Here is a 19,751-nt window from a genome sequence, read left to right on the forward strand (position 1 = left end):
AGTGGTCCAGAGGGCAGTGGCGCTCCTCACTGGGTGTTTGCGGTAGTGGTGGGATGTGCTGGGAGGTGTCAAGAGATCATTCAATCCGTTTGGCTGCCTTTGCGGTCACTGGGTGGGTGGGGAGAGCTGTCACCCACCCAGGACTGGGAGTGTCTGTCAGCCATGGGGTGGGGCGAACAGATGCGGAGGAGGGGCAAATGGCTCTCATCTGGTGGCAGCTTCTGGCGGGGACTGCTGGGTCCCAGGCATCCCCGTCCCAGAGCAAGTGAAGGCTGAAGTGCCCACCATCCTGGTGGGCTTGGAGCCCCAGGGGCCGAGGGCAGGCACTTGGCCCTAACTCCACGTCGGGGGCTGGTAGGCAGAGGGCAGACCAGAGTCTGACTCTATGTAGCTTTAGCAACGTTTCTTGGAGTCATGGTGAGCACTCCCAGCCCAGCCCCCGGCACTGTCCAGCTCACATTGTCTCTGCTTCTGGCTTCCTTCCTCTCCTCTTCCTCATCCTGGGGCTCCACCCTTGTCCCCTTCTTTTCTCCTTTGCTTGGTTTCATCCAGGTTTTGGCTTCTCCATTCTGCCCCGCTCCCTCCTTGTTCTGAGCCTGGATCTCTTTCCAGTCTTGCAAGTAGGGTGTGTACAGGTCCACATCTAGCTTTCTGTCTCCAGAGGGAACCACACGGAGATGTGGACCTGGTAGGGATGGGGGGAGGGTGAGGAAGAGAGAAGGAGAAATGGTGCATGAGGGAAAAACAAGAAAGGAGGTGCCCCCCTCTCGCCCGGCCTCACCACCCCAGGACAGCTTTTGAGGGCCCCATACAGCCATCTGCCCCCCTCTGGGGGCATGTGTGGACAGGAGGGCCAGAGGGGTCACCTGAGAAAGGGAGAGAGAGACTGGGGAGACTCAGGGAGCACCCTGCAACAGAGAAATGCCTGGAGAGGGGGAGCAGCTGAGAGGAGCAGACAAAGAGACCGGGAAATAGCAAAAAGTCAGCCAGGAGAGCAGAGCAAGGGCCTCAGAGACAGAAAGAGTGTGCACATGAGGGTGCAAAAATGAGCTGCTAGAGGTGAGGGCCACCAGCCTGGGGATGCAACAGGGGGTAGTGGGGGATGCACTTCATGCCTGGTGTCTGTGGCCCCACCCCTCACTGGCTGCCTTGGGACAGAGTGTAAGCAACTTGCACTTGGCCAAGGTCCCTGGTGTGCGCGTCTTGTGGGTGGAGGAGAGACGGCAGGGACTGTAGGAGGGAGGTACTGCCCCCCTCCCCCGCCGTGTCACCAGGAGCCCAGTCTGCTCCCACCCCTCCCTGTCTGTCCTCCGTCTGTCCTGTCCCCTGCCTTGGTTCACAGGAGGACCTGGGCCCCTAGGGCTTGGGCACCCCTGATGGGGCGGGGGTGAGGAGGGGCAGAGCATGGGAAGAGAGCCATGAGTGTGTATGTGTGTGTGTGTAGTGTGAGTGCGGGAGCGCACACGCTTGTAGGAGGAGAGACCACTTTGCACTAGGCCTCCTTTAGCTCCTCTCTAGCGTTGTGGCCTCAGTGTCTCCCGTGTTCCCAACTTCCCTCCACCTCCAGCTGCCCGGTTCTCAAGGTCTCTCGCCCGCTGTCTCTGCCTTTCTGTCTCGCTCTCCCTGTCTGTCTCGGTCTTCTGTGGCAATCTTTCTGTGTCCCTCTGTGCATCACTCCAGTCCCCCCCCCCCCGACCCCTCAGTTCTCTGTCTCCGGCCCCCATCCTTGCTTAATCTGCATGCCTCCATCTCTGTGCCTTGCGCACGCTCTCTCTGTCTGTCTGGTCCCGGTGTCTGTGTGTCTCTCCACCGCCCCGTTTGCCCTTCCTCTGCTCCTTTTCTCCTCCGTCGCCTCCTGTGTCTGGGTCTCTTCCAGTCTCTTTCATCCTCTGTCTCTCCTGTCCCTGTCTCTCTGGGTCTCTGGCTGTCCATCCCTGCCTCTGTGTGTGTGTCTCTCGCTCCCCCTCCCTCCCCCCCTTTTTTCTGTTTCTAACACCCACACTCACATCCTACCTCAGGAGTAATTGCTTTTGTCTGGGTTGGACTGGACTTGTGGTGGGGGGAGGGCGGGGGGAGCTGGTGGCGCTGGGGGGGTTGGGAGGGACGGAGGTCGCTTGGTGGAGTTGAGGTGGCGTCCACCAAAGCGGGGGGGTGCTGAGGAGCAGAGGTCCGGAGCCCAAGGGGGGAGGGGGCGGGGGCCCTGGGCCCGTCCTGGCAGGGATCTGGGGCCTCTAGCAGGGACGAGAAGGCAGCAGGCCCTCACATTTGGGTTTGGAGGCGATGTAGCTGTAGCGATAGACCAGGCCAGCCAGCTCCGCAGTGGCAGTCTCTGCTGCCTCGCCACCCTCCCCCACTCAGAGACCCCTCCCCAGCACGGTCAGATGCACCGAGTCACCAGGACACACCGGGGCACACCCAGAGCCTCCAGCCCGCTCGTGGAAATACGCCCGGCCCTCGGCATACAGGGACCCGAGCGTCACGTAGACACCAGATCTCTGACTTCCAAAAAGAAAGAAGCTCCGATCACAGGCGGAGGCAACCACACCTACAACCACCCACAGACACAGGCACAGAATCCACACACACACGGGCACACGGGGACTCGCTCCACGGTCCCCCCACTCTCACGGAAACATCCCCGCTCAGACACGCTCGGGCGGCGGCTCGCACACAGATTTCCTGGAACGGAAGAACGCACAACCACTACATTACGTGGGCACAGGGGTGCTCCTGGGGGTACGTGCATGCCCCCCGCCCCCGCCCGGGGTCAGACAGATCTGCATACACGCATTCAGACCTCTGGGGATGCCCAGAGCCGGGGGACACTCATGGAAGCACACACACATACGCAGAGCCACCGAGTCCCCGGGGACACACCCACATACTCGTGGTCACACAGACATGACTCAGTAGCTGAGACACGCGGGCACGCACAGTCCTGGAGTTCCACAGCAGAGCTTCAGGACTCAAAGACACAGGGCCACCCAGGTACATAGGGGACACCCACACACCCTATACGTACGGCGACTCAGACGCCGCAGCGCGCCCCTGGGACCTCCTGTTCGAAGCCCCACAGCAACCCCCCCAACCGCCCCTACTACACATGTGCAGGCCAGGCCCTGGGGCGAGGACAAGGCAGCTTCTGCCCACAGAGACCCAAGGATGGGGCAGCCAGGGGCTCTGTGGTTGGGAAGCAGGCTGCCTGGGGGTTGCCCCGCTGCTCTGGGCATCCACTCACCTTAGCTTACTCCTGCGTGTCCCCAGGCCTGCCCCCACTCCATGGGCTCAGGACAGTGTCCCCCCAGCACCCCCAGGTACCCCCTGCCCATCTCCCAGAGGTCCATCCCTCCCATACCCTCAAAGGGCCCCATCTCCCCAGGCTGCTCCCAACTGAGGGGATGCCTGCTTTCTTCCAGGGGGACTGTCCCTCAATGTATCCCAGCCCCCTTACCTTACCAGTGTGATCCCCATCCCCATCTGCTTCCCTGCCCACTCCCATACTCACCCCCTCTCCTGGCTGTCCAAGCTCTCAGCCTCCCTAAGCTCTCCTGCTGTAGGGGGGTGGTTGGCGGGGTGGGGGGCTTGGCCCCTCAGAGGTGTGGGTAAGGGGGACATGGGGGGGTGGGGGACCTGGGTGCGGCTCTGAGAAAGGGAAGCAAGGCAAGCGGGGAGAGAGGCAGGCAGGCAGGCAGCCAGCCGGCTTTATATCCCTGCCGTATTGATCTACCATGTCACAGCCCCGGTCGATAGCCAGCCGAGAAAGAGGGAGAGAAGGGAGGGGAGGTTTGGGGGAGGGCAGCGGGACCCCTATAGTCCTTGGCCCATCTGGGGCCTCCTTGGTGGGCTGTGGGGCCGTGTTCCAGCCAGCCCACCCCCCTAAAAAGAGGCCCGCTGTATCCTCCCCCACCTCCCCTTGGCTGTGGCCCTCTCCCCCAGAGCCACCTTGGTAGAAGAATGTAAGCACAGAGGATTTCCCGCATTTCCTTCTGCCTTGGGCAGCTCATCATCTCTTGTGGGCACGGGGTTTGGGGGGAGTGGTGGGGTAGGCGGGGGGGCTCAAAGCTGTTCACTGCCTTGGCTCCCCTTTGCCCTCCGCCGTTGGGCTGGGCAGCCGGGAGGTTTGAGGCAGTGTTGGGCTGGAGTGAGAATCCGCCTTTGCTGTGTGTTGGTGGACAGGAGAAAGAACCTCTCTGAATGTCCTCTTCACCAGCCATTGATAGCCAGGCGCTCAGGAAGGCCCTATCCATGGTGGTTTCCTGCCCTTTCTGACTTGAAGTTCCATCTCAGAGCTGTGCCAGGCCAGTGCTGGAGACACACCACATTTAAAATTTCTTTCTCCCCGTCCCCCTCTTTCTCAGATGAGAGAGAATACAACTCAGCCTCTCCCTCTTCTCCCCTCTAGGTAGAACTTTCTACCACCTGCCCCCAACCTACGCCTCCCCAGAGCCGGGTAGGGAAGGGAGGGATGTCTCCCTAGGTAGGAGTAGAGAAAAGGGAGAGGCTCCAGACAACACTGAGAACCCTGGAGCTGTGCCTCCATCCTCCATCCCAGCCCTGGCTCGATCTTCCCTCTCTGGGCCTCAGTTTCCCCCCTGTCCCCACCTAACCCTGCCCAAGCTCGAAGGTTCCATGTGGCTCTGGGATTAGTACAGATGGGAGGCAGGGCCATGCGGAGGGTGAGTGAGACCAAGGCCAGAGGGGTGCCTGCTGCCCCTCCCTCAGCCGGGGCTGCCTGGGTCCCAGGTGCGTCCCCCCAGCCCCCAACTCCCCGGGGCTCCAGTTCTTTGTCTGTCCAGATCCTCCTCCCCTCCCAGCCCAGCCCAGCCTCCCCGTGAGGTTGAGGAATCACCTTAGCCTTGACCCGAGGGGGAGGGCAGAGGAGGGGCAGGCGAGCCCCACCCCCACCTCCTGCCCGTGGCCATCCCCACAGTCCTTCTCTTCCCTGCTTCCCTGAGTACCAGGCCGCCCCCACCCAGCCTCGGCCCGCTGTTCCCTTTGTTAGGAAGGGGGAGGGGAAAGAGCTGAGCTGAGGGGACGTGGCCTGACCCCCGACCTCTCCCCTTCCCTCCTCCCATCTGGGTCCCCAGGGGCTCAGAGCCCCCTTGACGGACAGTTCTGACCATCAGCCAAATGGCTCTGGGAGTGAGCAGGGGGCCAGGTAGGGGGGAGGGGAGGAAGGCCTGGCCAGGGCCCTGAGCCCACCAGAGAGGGGGGTGTTTCGTGGGTGGAGGGAGACCCTTAGGATGAATGGCAGGGGAGATAGGCACCCACGGAGGCAGGTTCTGGGGGGAGACTGATGGAACTGGGGGATGTGGAGGCAAAGTGGGGCTCAGCCCAGAGCCAGCAGCTCTGGATGCCCTGTGGGTAGGGGCCTGGCCTGGGCAGACGCCCCCACCCTGCCCCCACGCGGCCTTCGGCATTGGGAGTGCAGCGAGTTTTAAAAAAAAATTAAAAGAAAAAAAAATAACAGGAGCAGGAGAAGCTGGGGGAAAAATATATAAGAAAAAATATAATAAGAACTAAGCGGTGGCTGCAGGAGAGAGAAAGGGCAGGAGGCGGGGAGGGGGGCGCAGGGGGGAGGGCAGCTCGGGCCCTGGTCGCTGCGGAGGCCCGGCCGCCGGCCTCTGCGCTGAGCCCTCCGCGTCCCCCCTGCCGGCCCCCTCCAGCCCCGATCGATCCAGTTTCTTGGCAATAAAGCATTTTTATTGTCAGCTGCCCTGAATGCCAAATGTGAGCCTGGTCCTGCTCCCCCCCTCAACCCGCTTCCTCACCACCCCTCCCCCAGCCCTCCTCCACCCCCTCCCCGCTGCCCCCCCACCGCAGAACCAGCATCGTCCATCACCAAGACCCCCTCCTCTTCCTCCTCCTCCGTGTCAGCCGCAGTCCAGTACATCCTCAATAATCCACCCGGCCCCCTCCCCATCTAGGCTGCTGGGCTCCCCGCCCTAACCCCAAACCTGCGGGGGAGCAGAAAGGTGGGCTGTGGATGAGTTGTCTGGGGGGGGCACGGGGACGGACAGGACAGTGTCAGGGTGGGCAGGCAGGGAGGTGATGGCCACAGGTTGAGGGAGGTGTGGACCCAAGTCAGGAGAGCAGCGCAGGGGATGAGAACAGGTGGGGGAAGGCAGGCCCGGGCCCCGGGCTGGCCGACTGCAGTCCTCCAGAGCCTGCACCTCCCCATTCCACGCAGCACTTGGGCCCTGTCAGGCGGGATGTCAGGGAAGCAGTTTACAGGAGGCCCCGGGAGCCCCACCCCCGCTTGCTCTTGCCCCCCCCTTTTCTGTTCTCTCTTCCTCTTTGTCTCTCTTTCTTTGCGTCTGTCTCTGTCTCTGTGTGACTCCGACTTTCTCTGGATGCCAGCACCCACACACCCTTCTCTGTTCTACTCACAGAGTCCCTGGTCATTCTTTCCCTGCGCCCTGTTTCTCGGCCCTACTACCCGCCTTTCCCTGCCCCCTCGCCTACCCTGCCTGCGCCCACATCCCTCATCTCATTGCCCGTCTTTCTTGGTTTATCCCCCCACTCCCTGCTCCCTCGGAGTGAAAATAAACAGAGGCCCAGGCCCTTGGAACGTCAGCAGGAAGTGCAGAGAAAAGATCTCAAACCTCTCTTCTCTTCTGGGGGCGTCAGTGTCTGGAGTTAGAATGAAGGAGCACCCGCAGAGACAGAGATGGGAGAACTGGGGGTTGGGTCCCACCGATGTGCCCTGGGGCTTTGCTCCTGTCGCTTGCCTGCCCTGCACCTCGGTTTTCCTCCTCCTGCGGGGATGGGCATGACTGGGGCCTTGAGAATCTGGAGATCTCTCAGGCTCCTGGGGAGGCAACGGGGCAGGGTCCCGCTGCCGGGCATGGTCACCACTGCATCCAGATGGCCTACAGTGAAGTCTCAACGCTGCAGACCTGCCCTCTCACCTTCTCCTGGCGGCTGGGAAGGGGAAGCCGGAGAAAGCCCAGGATGCCAAGACTTTTCCTCTGGCTGGGGGAAGGGGCGTGACCTGACCAGAGTCGTGCTTTAGGGAATCGCGTAGGGCATGGATTCAGGACCCCGGGTCCCACTCCCATCGTCAGCTCCGAGGACCACGTCACTTGTTCCTAGCTCAGTGTCTGCCACATGCACGGGGTTCAAGAGGTATCTGTGGAGTGGGTAAGCAAGCAAGGAAGGGAGGAGGAGCCTGAGCGATGGTGGGTTGGGGGGTGCGGCAGGAAGAGAAAGAGGGGAGCTGAGATGGAGCCGGGCTCGGGGCAGAGCTGGGGACCAAGCAGGGAGGAGCAGAGGAATTCAGACATCTCTAGGTTGAACCGATGGGAAGTTGACAGATAGAGGGGCACCCGGGAGAGGGAGGATTCCAGGATGAACCCGTCTCCTTTCCAAGCCGCCATCCTTCCCCTAGGGACTCAGTGACCCCGCAGGCAACAAATCCCTACGTTGGTGCAGCATTCCCATCTCCTCCCCTCAGGCCTCGCAGCTCCCTGGCTTGTGAAGGGGAGGAAGGAGCTGTGTGTCTGGAACCCTCTGGCAGGTGGGAAGAGGCAGTTTGTGTTAGAAATGTGGTGCATTTACACACACTGTGACCCACGTGTCCCATGCTGGCTTGTGCCTAAAACAGCCCTTACTTTTCACCGTTGGGAAATGTTTTATACGGTCTTCAGATGATAATTTTCTAATTAGTAAAAGGCCTTCCCAACAGAAGAGAGAACAGTCCCTCTGTGTGGGGGGAGGACTGGCCCGAGCTGGGGCCGGGCTGGACCCTGGCATGGAGACCAGGTTGGCAGGTGACTGAGATGTATGGGATTCTGGGGGGGAGCCCGGAGACCTGGAAGGAGGTGAGGGGTCCAGGAGCAGAGGGTGGAGAGAAGGGGCGGAGATGGAAGATCCCTTACTGGTGGCCATCTCGCCCCCTCCCTGGCTGCTTGAGGACGACCCCCGCACCCCCGACAGGGGCCCCTCCTCCGACTGCAGGATGTGTCAAGGCTTTCCACTGCCCTTGATAACTGCGTGCAGACCTGGGAGCCCCCATGCTCTCTGGCTCCAGGGGCCCCTCCTTTGAGAGGTCCTCTCTGATGGGCCCACTTTCCACGGCCCTGTCATCATTCGCCCAACCTGTCCCCAAGCCTTCCCTCATGTTGCTCCCTCCTGTGCAAGAATAACAGGCCTACAGTTGCTCATGATTCCTTGTGCTTAGCGCTTGAACTGCGGGCTCCGGCTGAATCCCCCCGCCGACCACCACTGTAGGCGGCAGGCACAGGTCATCATTCCCACTTTGCAGATGGGGTACTGAGGCTTAGGGAAGGGGAGTGGCTAGCCCAAGGTCACCAGCCAGTGAGTGGCAGAACCCGGGCGGGACAGCCATTCAGGTCCAGGTGACTCTGGTTGGTCCTTTTCACTGATCCAACCTGTAAGTGTTTGTCCAGAGCCCACTGCAAGAGGTCAAGTTCTGCTAGAGATGCACGGGAGATGTGACTGCCTCCCCGTGTGCTGGGTTCAAATCCAGACTCTTCCACGGACTCACTGTGATATCACGGGCAGGTGGTTTCCCCTCTCTGAGTCTCAGCTTCCTCCTCTGGGCCATAACCACCATGTCATAGAAGTCAGTGAACGAGGAAATGTAAAATGTCTGGAAGATAAGGTTACTTGACAAATGGCCATGCCCTTCTCTCGCTCTTCTCTGAATGTTGCCAGTCTAGGTTCCAGCTCTTTCAAGCTTTTATATTTGAAGAACATTTTTTTTCCCCAAAGCACCGTCAATATTCATTGTCTGTTTAGATCCTCCCCACTGCCCTGTAAGGGAGGAATTATGATCTTGATTTTATAGAACTGGAAACTGAGGCTCAGAAGACTCAAGTCCTGCCTCAGCTGCTTGTCCCCATAAAGGATCCATGTAACTGACACACTCCACACCTCTGCTGAGCCCTTGCTTTGTGTCAGGCCCTGTGTTGGGCACTGGAGATAAAGCGGTGAACAAAACCGACACAGTCTTACTTTTCGTGGAGTTGACGATTCAGAGTCGATGTGGATCTTTGAGAGTAAATATCAATGAAATGCAAAATCAGAAATTGTGATAAATTACTCCAAAGAAGAGACAATTATAGGGAGCCAACAGAGACTGGGCAAGACATTTAAGTGGAACCTTGAAAGAGGAATAGGACTTAACTAGACAAAGAGTCTTCCAGGCAGAGGGACTAGCACATGCAAAGGGCCTGGGGTTGCAAAGAGTTTGGTTTGAGGAACAAAGAGGAGGCAGTGTGGCTCAGTGTGGGGTAGGTAAAGCGGAGAGTGGTAGGGGAAGAGATGAGAGGTGCGGGCAGGAGCCGGATCACACAGGACTTTGTGGCCTGGGTTAAGGGGTTTGGGTTATTTCCCCAAGGCAGGGAAGCTCCTAAAGTCTTAAGCAAGGGAGTCATGGCCTGCTTAAGTTTTAGAAAGACCCTCTTGGGGCGCCAGGGCAAGAGGAGACTTACGGGGGTCAGGCATGGCAGCATGGAGACCTGCAGGGAGGAGGCTGGAGATGGCGCCACCCTGGGGGTGTAAAGGATAGGGGGCTTTGGGGAGGGTGCTCATATCGAGGCTTCAAGTAGTGGAGCGGCCAATCCAAGGTCGCACAGCTGGTCAGGCAGAGTGAGGGTCTGACCCTGTACAGCCCCGAGCCTCTCCTCTCACCAGAGCAGTTTTTTCTCTAGGAGGCCAGGGGCAGCCTGTGGGAGGCAGAATCCTGGGTTGCATATTAAGTGTTTTCTACACAAACCTCAAAGTGTCTGCTATTTTCAGCCACTGAGGAGAAGTTCACTGCCGGACAGAGGTCCTGCATGGAGGTGACCGAGAGGCCTTTCTTGGGATACTGCCCGGAGGCGGCGAGCTCTGAGCAAGTCGGCCCACAGGTGTTTGCTGTCCTCACAGCTGGTCTTGCTGTGTGAACCTGGAGAATGCACTGGGGCCCCCGGGGACACTGTTCAGTGTGCACCCCAGTGTCGCTATGACTCAGGGAGGCAACCAACATGGAAGCTCTTAGTGAATGGCTCCTATTGGCAGGAGACCATAGCTGGGTCAGGGATGGAAGGCACATGGATGTCTCAGACAGCAAGCGCAGGCCCAGGCCAAAGGGAAGAAGAGGTTGTCACACTGAAAACCTACACATGTCCCTTGATCCTTCACTTTCCTTCAAGTGTCCAGAGCTCACAGTTTGCTTCCACTGTGGCAGGGACTGTCTCATACAATGTGGGCCAACCCGATTCCATCAAGTTAAACACCTCCGAACAAATGTTTGTGGGGCACCTCCTGCAGGCAAGGCCCTCTGTGGATGCTGCGCAGAGGCCACACAGTTCCCGGAGAGGCTCAGAGAGGCTGGGTGGCTTGCTTGAAGTCACACAGCAAGGACTCAGCAAGCTTCATAGAGGCTGAGAGAACCCCAGGACCCGCTTCTACTTTTTGAGTTTCCCAGTATGCTGAGAATAAAGGAACACCAAAATGGACTTACAGACTTGTGCTCTCAATGACAACAACATACCAAATAACTAATATTTGCCAGGTCATGTATTAAATTATTTGATTTAGTAAAACAAAATTTTAGTGTCCCCCAGGTCGTGTGGTCTCGCAGTGTCACCCAACTGTAAAGTCAAAAATGGGAGTCTTGTTCAATGAGGCCCTTCGTGAAAGGGATAGCTGGCCCACGGGACACCCCTGCCGGTTCCTCCCTGAACCCCGCCACTGGGACCTTACCTTACCACCTATTATGTGACTCCAAAGTGGACACCCTTTCCACCGTGCTAGTTGCTTTTGCAGAAATGCAGGGAGCATGCCTGGGCGTAGGGAGAGCCGGGCTCTGGAATCCGCCCTGCCCCTTCCTGGTCTGGGCGAGTCCCTGCCCACTCTGGCCCACCTCAGGCTGCTCCTCTAGAAAGAGGGGAAAGGAACAGCACCTGCTTTATTGGCTCATTGGGAAGATGCCAAGAAATGATGCAAGGAGAGCACAGAGCACATGCCTGCATGAAGCAGGCGCTGGCTGGCTCGTCTTACTGCTTAGGATAGCAGCAGACCGCTGGGGGCCCCCCTGCACAGTGGTTTGAGAACTCCTCACTGGCAGGGTCCCGGGCTGATGTGCTTGGTGTCCTCAGCTCCTGGCACAGTGGGCCCTCCGTAAAGGTGTAGAGTTGAATTGCACAGAAGAGGCTTTGGGCCAGGCTGAGCAGGGGCTGGGGGCACCAGGGAGGACAGGGGAGCTTAGTGGAGGGCCTGGCCTTTGATTTCTTCTCCACCCCCATCCGTCTCCTTAGGAGGCCAGGCAGGCACTCCCATTAGCTACATTTTGCATGTGTGGAGGTCACTGTCCCTTAGCTTATTCTTCAGTAAGTAGCTACTGAGTTCCTCCTATGTGGCAGGCACTGGGGACATAGCGTGAATAAGTCAAGCAAGAGTCAGAGTGATTATTTGCATGGTTCCACTCTGAATGTTGAATGGCGGGTTCACGGGAACACATTATTTAAAATAAGTGAAATAAGCAAATAAATAATGGCAGGGGGTTTGCCCAGCCAACAGTGGGAGTATGTGGTGAACCGAAGCTTATGATTAATGCAATTTTGGGCAGCGGAGGCCCTTTTAAAAGGCAACATAAAACCGAGCAGGACAGACAGGCTCCCTGTCCTCCTGGCATGGCCATTCGGGGGTGGGAGGCAGATTATAAACAAGCACATAACCCGTGAAAACTTGAGTATTAGGCAGCGAGAAGTGCTGGGAGAGGATAGAAGGGAAGAGAGGAAAGGCTAACGTGAGGCGGGATGACCAAGACCTTTCTGTGTCGAAGACATGTAAGTGGAATCCGGGAATGAGGGAATGCATCACAGAACATCTGGGGAAAGGTGGCACCAGGCAGGGAGAGAGCGCGAGCAAAGGTCCTGAGGCACGGCAGAGGCACGATGGAAGGTGATGTGGTAGAGGCAGGCTGGGGTCGGGTCACATGGCAGGGTTGAGCGGTGGCCAGTTAGGATAAGGAGTCTCGAAGCTGGCATATTTATTTGGTCAGATCCCAGGCTTGGGCCGTTAGTACCCTGGACAGCGGCTTGGTCCTTGGGAGCACTCGCAGCTATGGGGCGCACCCTACTGAACAAGGACTTGTGTGAAGGTCTGCTTCTGTGCAGTGAATTAGGGGTGGGTGGGGAGCAGATGATAGTACGGTGTGTATGAGCTGGCCCCTGCCCTCAGGAAGCACAGTCATGCGGATGCGTCATAAACGTACAGCTTAATCAATCTTTATTAAGTGAACGTCTTTGCCGTCACCACTTGGGTTGGGATCAAGAAGGCCCGCCAGCTTCCAGCAGCCCCCACCCCTACGTGGCCCTTCTCCAACAATACCCCCCACCCCTGCTGGAAGTAACGACTGTCCTCACTTTGGGGATAACCATTTCTTTGCTTTTCCTTTGTAGTTAGCCACCAATGTCTCATTTAATGTATTCTAATTTTAATTCAAAAAATGAATACGATCTGATTATAAAAACCAAAACCATAACAGAAAAGGTTAAAAACCCTCTGCTTCCCCAGTCTGGTCCCCTCACTCTGCTTCCCCCCGGTCCGGTCCTCTCACCAAAGGTAACTGTCATTAGTCAGTTACTTTCAGACCTTTCTCTCTACTTTTGTTGCTACCTGTGCACCCACAGAAAATGTGTGGCAGTGTTTGTAGACGTTTTACATAAATGATATTAAATTGTATAAATCCTTCTGCAATGGGGTTTTTCACTCAGCAGTGGGTTGGAGAACTTTCCAGGCCCACATCTGAAGGTCTATGTCATTGTCTTTCACAACCACATACTGAGGATGAATATACTTTAATTTACTCAGCCACTGTCCTATTGGTGGCATCCAGGTTATTGCTGATTTTCCTCTCTTTCGAACCTTGATGTGATGAACACTTTGTGGACTTGCTGAGCTCTTCGTGAATGATGGCAAGTATTACATTTAAGATTAATGACGTTCCTGTCAGCCCATGGTACTGCCCCCATTTCACAGAGGTGGAGCCTGAGGCTCAGAGAGGTGAATTCACTTGCCCAGGGTCACACAGCAAGTGAATGGAGGAACCAGTTTGCAAATCCTCATATGGCTGACTCCTAAACCAGGGCTTATCTATGCTGTACAGATAATTACAGTCTGCAGGGTGCCCTAATGCAATGAACATCCCTGGAGCCCTGCCTGCCTGCAGCCCAGTGCTGGGCTCTGACTCCACAGTAACGGATCGGACCCCACCCTGCCATCAAGCCTTGCCCTGTGGGGCAGCCTCATTGGGAAGTAATTACAATGCAGTGCCGTTGGTGCTAAAGCCCAGAATGCTGCCTGGACCGTGGGAAGATGAGGTCATTTGCTATTAATCAGGCCTCTGGTGGAGTCAGAGAAGGCTTCCAGAGAGGGGAGATTTGAGCCGAGGCTGACAAAGGAGGCAGGAAGGCCGGGCACGTAGGGGAATCCAAGGTGTTGACCAGAGGAAGAAGGCGAGCTTTGAGGGCAAAATGGCTGCCCAGGTTGGCAGAGGCCCTCACCCACTTGGGCTTGGAGAGCCAGCCTTGGACTTCATTCTGTGGGCTCTGGGAGCCCAGAGGGATTTATTCATTCAGCAGGGAGGGCTGGAGCACCTTCTGTGTGCCAGGTCCTATTTTAGGGGCTGGGAATACTACAATGAACAAGACAAAGACACCTGCTTTCAGAGAGCTTCCATTTCAGAGGGGGAACCAGATAGTAAAACAAGTGGAAAATAGTTGAGTTCCAGAGAGCACTACGAAGAAAGTGAAACCAGGTGGTGTTGTGGAGAGAGACTAAGGGAGGGCCTCTCGGAGGAGGCAGCCTTTGACTTGAGTTCTCAAGGACAAGAGGAATGGGAAGAGATGGGAGCAGTATTCTAGGGGAGGGCTCAGCAAGGTCAAAGGTCCCGCGGTGGGGACAGACTCAGCTTCCTCCAGTGTGGCTGGTGTGAGGTGCTCTCCGTGGGAGAGAGGTGAAGGCCTGCAGGGCCCAGGAGGCCGTGATGGTGCAGGGACTGGGCTTGTCCCAGAGGCAGAGCAGAGTTACTGGAGAGCCCGTGGACCAAGGACGGTGGCCCTTGTGCTTCAGCCTTTGGACAGCTCCCACCCCGCCTGTGGGATCGCGGTGGCCTTGAGTCATGCTGGAGGATGGGAAGTCTGGGCTGGACTGGTGTGGACAGCATGGGGGTGGGTGGGGTGGAGGCTCCTGGGCCAAGGGCGGTGCCTTGTCAGGGGAAGGCCCTGGGCCAGGCACCTGCTTCTTTAGCCTCCTTGGAGGCCCTGGTGGGTACGTGTTGATAGATGCCAAGGGTCCTATTCTCAGAGGACCTACAATCTCAGAGAGACATGTACAAGTCAGGAGGAGGAGCAGTGAGCTCAGCACAGCAGTTTAGGCACAGGCTTTGGGGTCAAAGAGCTTGTGGGTGTGCCCCAGCCTGTGACCATGGCCCTCACTTTCCCTCATTTCTTTAAAATGGGGATAACAAAAGACCCTAATAAAAGGTGAGAAGTCAATGGAGCCCTGCATATCCTCAACCAGGTCCTCCTTAGAATAAGCCTGCAATACATTCCCTTTGTCTCCCTGTATTTGTCCTATAGCTAGTTGATCCATCAGATTATCTTGCTCATTCTTGTTTCGTTCAAGCAGAGATTGTTAGAGCTGGAAGAAGCCTTTTCGGGGTCCTCCAGCCCACCTCCCACCTAGAGATGGGGAAACTGAGGCCCAGAGCATGCAAGGGGCTGCCCTAGGTCACCAAATGGCCAGTTCAGAATGGGGATCTGCTTGGTCTCGTGACTTTTGTCTTCTTGAAGTCATATCACAGTGCTTCTTGATTTCTTCTTACTTGAGGTGAACTCTTGGGAATTCTGGCAGGTTTTGGGAAATTGGCGTCACAGGGTTGAGGGTGATACAGCAAGGAATGCTGTGTCCATGTGAATTTATTAAGCATCTGCCGGCTTCCTGGTTCATAGACCTCGCTGCTTCTGACACGCCTCTTCCTGATCTTGCCCCCAGCACTGACCTGGGCATCTGCTTTCCTTCCCACTGTCTACCGGTGATGGTCTCAGTATTTACCCAGCCACGTGCCCAGTCGTCCACCTACAGGCCCACAAGAGTCCTGTAGAATCTCGCGTGAACGTGGACTCTCATGGCTCCAACCTCCCTGTCATCTCGGCCATTGTCCCAGTCTTCTCTCTGCTCATCCTGTCTCCAGATTCCACCCACCAGCCTGTCCTCATGCCACGGATCTCCACACACACTGTCCCTGATCAAAAGTCTTCCACCTACAACATCAAATCCAGCCTCAAGGCATGTATGGCACCCTGCCCAGATCTTGCTCATCCCAGCTTGAGGTCTCCCTTCTCTTCAACCTTTCGAAGGTGGGGAAAGGTACTTCTGCGTTCCTGGGCTTCATCCTTGACTCCTCCCCCCCACTCCCACCCCACCTTCAGCAAATCACCAATCCTGTTGGGTCTACTCTCAAAATTGCTTCTAGGAACACGTGTTCCTTCTCCCCCACCCCCACCACCCTGGTCCCAGCCATCATCCCCTCCATCTCACTTGGACACCACCCATTTCCTCATGGCTGACCTCCCTCACACTCCAGCCCTTCATTCTGGCCTCCCACAGTGGCCCAAACTATCCACAAAACATTCACAGAACCACGTCACTTCCCTGCTTAAGACCCTCTCGGTGGCATCCTGCTGTGCTTGCAGTAAAATCCAAAATGCTTGCCTGGCCTGCAAGGCCCTGGGGTCTGGCCCTGCGTCTCTACCTTGTCTCCTCTATCCGCCTTGTCTGCCCTTTACCAAGCCATCCACGCCTCTTTCCACCTTTTCTGTTCCCGTTGTCGGCAGTGCGCTTCCCCACATTTTTGCCTCACGAAGGCCCAACTGCTGTATAAATGCCACCTGCTCACAAGCCTTCTGTACCACACCACCCTCTGTCTTCCATCAGATTATCGGGCAGGTTTCAGCCCAGCTCATCTCTAGGTCCTCAGCCCCAGCCCAGGGTTTGGCACCAAGGGACACGGAGGAGAGTTTGAATCGAAGGACATGGAAGGGATGGCCTACCTTCAGCCAGGAGCTGATGAGTCAGAGGGAGTCCACTGCATTGTTGAATATCAAGACTAAGGGCTGCGGGAGTGGGGCTGTGGGCCGTGATGGGATTTGGTGCTCTTGAGCGGGCTTCCTGCTGTCCACTGGAGGACGGGGAGCATTTCAAAGCTCGAAGGAGGCCCATGATGCAGTAGAGAGAGAGAGCAAGCTGTGGGGAGGACAGGTCTGGGTTTGAATCCTGACTCCATCATTCACATGCTGTGTGACGTGGGGCAAGTGACTTCACCTCTCTGAGCTCTAATTCATCAGTAAAATGGAGATGATCATAGACCTTACTTTCTCAAATTGTCATGAAAATTAGAAATAATGTATTGGCTCAACGAGCACAAAGTAGACAGAGCTGCTGGTGGTGGTGGTGGTGGTGATGATGATGGTGAAGAAGAAATATTTTTAAGTCCCTGGATGCTGGGTGCTCCGAAGCAGATCATGGGGTGGTTGTAGCTTGACCTTGACTTATGGCCACTGGAGAAGCAGTTTTGAGGTCAGGGCGGAGGGTGAAGCAGGTGTGTAAACAGAAAATGAAGGCTCAAGCCCAGACATCAGGAAGGTGGGGGAAGAGGTGGGCACACAGTGCCCAGGGCAGGACAAGGCTCGGTTTGGTTCACGAGTATCTGACGCCCACTGGACGATGGCCTTGCAGTAGGACTAGCCAGACACCTCTCTGTCTCTGTGTCTGTCTGCCATTCCTCATCCTGTTTTCCTATGTGTTTGGGTCCCTAAGCCAGTTTTCCCTGCCTCCCCCTCCCCCGCCTCCCAAAGGCTGCTCAGCCTGTTCTCTGCTGAAGGCCAACAGATTGAGATGCAGAGGAAGGTTGGTATCAATGAATCACCAGTTCCTCTCCTGGCCCAGCTCTTGACTCAGTGTGGCCTGCATCCCTGTCTCCCTATCTCCTGCCAAGCTGGGGGTCTGAGGGGCCTCCTGAGCTCCCACACACGCAGCCCTACAGATGAGGCAGCACTTGTGGAGAAAGACCCCTTGGGTCCCCATGCAGAGCAGGGACGTATTGGGGGGCTGAGTGGAGAGGTCACCAGAGACAGCAGGAATCCTGAAAGAAGCTGGGGAACCAAGCCACAGAGAGGGTCCCCAGAGGCAACAGAGAGGAAGAGGCCATGGCTGGGGGCCCTGAGGGGTGAAGAATCCCGCTCTGCTGTCCCCGGTGGGCTGGCTGCTCCCCCCCCCACTCCCCGCCGGGCCCCCGGGGGACCTCGCTCTAATAATGTATTTGATCGACTCGCCAGCCGCGTACAAGCGATTATTGTCTTGTCGGGAGTCAAACGTATCGATCCGGTGAGAAATATGAGCAGAGCAATGGGGCCCGCGTGTCAGTTACCAGCCCCGCTGGCCCTGGGGAGCCCCCTACGTCTCCTTTAATTACCGCTCAGCCCTGAGCCCAGCCTGGCCTCCCCTGCACCGCCTCTCTCCCAGGCTCCCCGCACCCCGAGAGGCCCCCACTGCTCCCCAGCTCCCATGTTCTACCTGCCTTGCTCAACATGGCTTGAGGCCTCTTCTCTGGCTGAGAGGCCACTACCCGCCCTGCCTGGGCCTCCCATTCCTGGCTGCCAGGGCTTCCCCACCCAGTGGCCCCAAACTCTATCCCTCTGTCCTCTCCCAGCAGGCAGACATCTCAGACCCATTCTTCTTTCACTTCCTGACTCCAGCTCAGGGACTCAGTCAGCCTGGGAGGCATGAGGTGTAGGGCGATTTTATCCCTTGGGGGAGCGCTTGAGGCCTTCCCTCGTTTCCCCACTCAGCTACAGACCTGGGAGAGCAGTGCCAGAAATGGGTGGTACTTCTCTTCGTGCTCACCCTAAGGGGCTGACACCCAGTCGTGTCCAAAAGCATGTACTTGACATGGATGACATTGACTATGTCCGTGGTGGACCACGGGGGTGGCTTGGTAGGGTTCTGGCCCCCCATAATGTCCTGTGACCCTAAGTTCCAAGCCCCTCAAGACATAAATCCTAAATCAAAACAGAACCTACAGGGTCAGGACAAGACTCCAGTACTCACTGCCACCAGCCAGACTGCTGTCCGGAAAGGAAACCCCGCATCTGAAAGAGAGATAGGGGTGGACTAGGAGGCGGGAGGTCTGAGTTGAAGCTGGTTGATGCTGTGTGGTCTCTGGATCTCCTCAGTGAAACAGCTGTTACGAAATGGGATGTTGTGGAGTGTAGATGGCTGGGAACTGTCCCCTCTGTGTACAGATGTAAAATGTGCCGGTCATCCCCAATGAGTGGGCCTGCCTGCCTGGGCGTGTCTGGGTGCACAGAGCCTGTGTGCAGGAAGGGCACTCATGAAGGTCTGCCTGTGTGTTCTGTCCTGCCCGAGTGTGCATGGGTGTGAGCGTGGGCACACATGGCCGGAGGCGCGCCTGGGCACACAGGTGTAGATGTGCCCTTGTGCCCACGTGAGGGAGCGGAGGGGTTTCTGTACACAGGAGTCACGGATGGTGGGTAGAGAGGGTTGGTGTTGGACCCTGGGCGCACAGAGGAGGGTTCCTGTGTGTCTGCGTGTGCACACGTGTGTGTGAAGTGCTGGGGCCCATGTGTGTAAATACTTGAGTGTATGTGTCTGGGTGAGTCCAGGCGTCCGTGTGCGCGCGTGTGGTTTGGGGGCGTCCCTCAGCGTGGGCGCGGCGAGTCCTGCGGGGCCTAGCGCGGGCCGGCGGGCTGTTTAGAGGCGCCCGGTGGCCTGACAGCCTCGGACCGGGCGCGGGCAGGAGGAAGAGGGCAGCGGACTCGGCCGCGCCTTTGTCTGCGCCGCGGTGCGCGGGGAGTCCTGCGCCTTTGTGTGACCCTCGCAGGTGTGCGCGCGGGGGCGGGGGGGGCGGGGAGGGGAGCGGAGGGAGGGGCTTTCTCCTCCGCAGCCGGCCCCGCCCTCCGGCCTATTGGCTGGGCGCTGGCGCCCTCTGGCGGGCACTGTGGGAAATGCTGGGCCGGGAGCGCAATTCTGAGAAAGGCCTGCGGGCAGTCAGGGGACCCGGGGCTCCCCTCACCCGAACCGCCTCGGGCGCCCGCATTTGCCCCCTGGCAGACGTCTTGCCACTCTGGGCTAAGGCCCCGCCCCGTCGCCCGCACTGCCACTTCCCACGGGCACCGCTTCCTCTCAGCGGACGGGCGCCTCACCTGGGCACAGGTGCGTGGCTGGGTACCTCCGCTCCCACAGCCTTGCAGGACGCCCACCACAAACGTCTCCTCCCGCTCTGCTTCTTGGCTTCATCACTTCTTGGCTCTGGGCCCTCGGAAAGGCCACCTCAGCTCTCTGGGCCTCAGTCTTTTCGTCTGTAAAACGGGGCAAATAGTGATCACCTCAAGAGATGGTGCCTGTCAAGTGCACCTGTCAAGCCTGGCATTGGGAAACCCCCCCCCAAAAAAAAACTTCTAGCCAAGGTTTAGTGTTGTTGTTGTTGTCATGGGCCCATCCTCTCTCCCAGACCCACATGCCCTGTTCCAGATGTGTTTGCCTTGGTGGAGGCAGCTGGAGGGCTGGGGCTGCTGTTGCAGCACCTCCCAGAGACTCTGCTTATCCTGTGCCCCACTACCCCCACTTCCCCAACACACACATGGTTTGGGGTCCGCCGCCTCCTGAGGTGGGCCTTTGGGCCAGAGTATTTTCCCTTCTGAAGGGGGCGGACCCTG

At 57.6% G+C, this 19,751-nt stretch overlaps 1 long non-coding RNA gene across 2 annotated transcripts; it reads right to left on the reverse strand.

The window, feature by feature from the left end:
- Positions 1–289: 289 nt before the first annotated feature.
- Positions 290–19,725, reverse strand: LOC144380197 (uncharacterized). Of its 2 annotated transcripts, XR_013444099.1 has the most exons (4): positions 19,676–19,725; positions 19,239–19,394; positions 18,124–18,164; positions 290–685 (listed from the first exon to the last, which is right to left on the reverse strand). It is a non-coding gene; the product is annotated as an uncharacterized LOC144380197 (long non-coding RNA). The 2 variants fall into 2 exon arrangements; XR_013444098.1 differs by lacking the exon at positions 290–685 and having other exon boundaries at positions 18,069–18,164.
- Between the last annotated feature and the right edge of the window lie 26 nt (positions 19,726–19,751).

This window comes from Halichoerus grypus, chromosome 15, assembly GCF_964656455.1.
Source record: "Halichoerus grypus chromosome 15, mHalGry1.hap1.1, whole genome shotgun sequence".
Lineage (NCBI taxonomy): Eukaryota > Metazoa > Chordata > Mammalia > Carnivora > Phocidae > Halichoerus > Halichoerus grypus.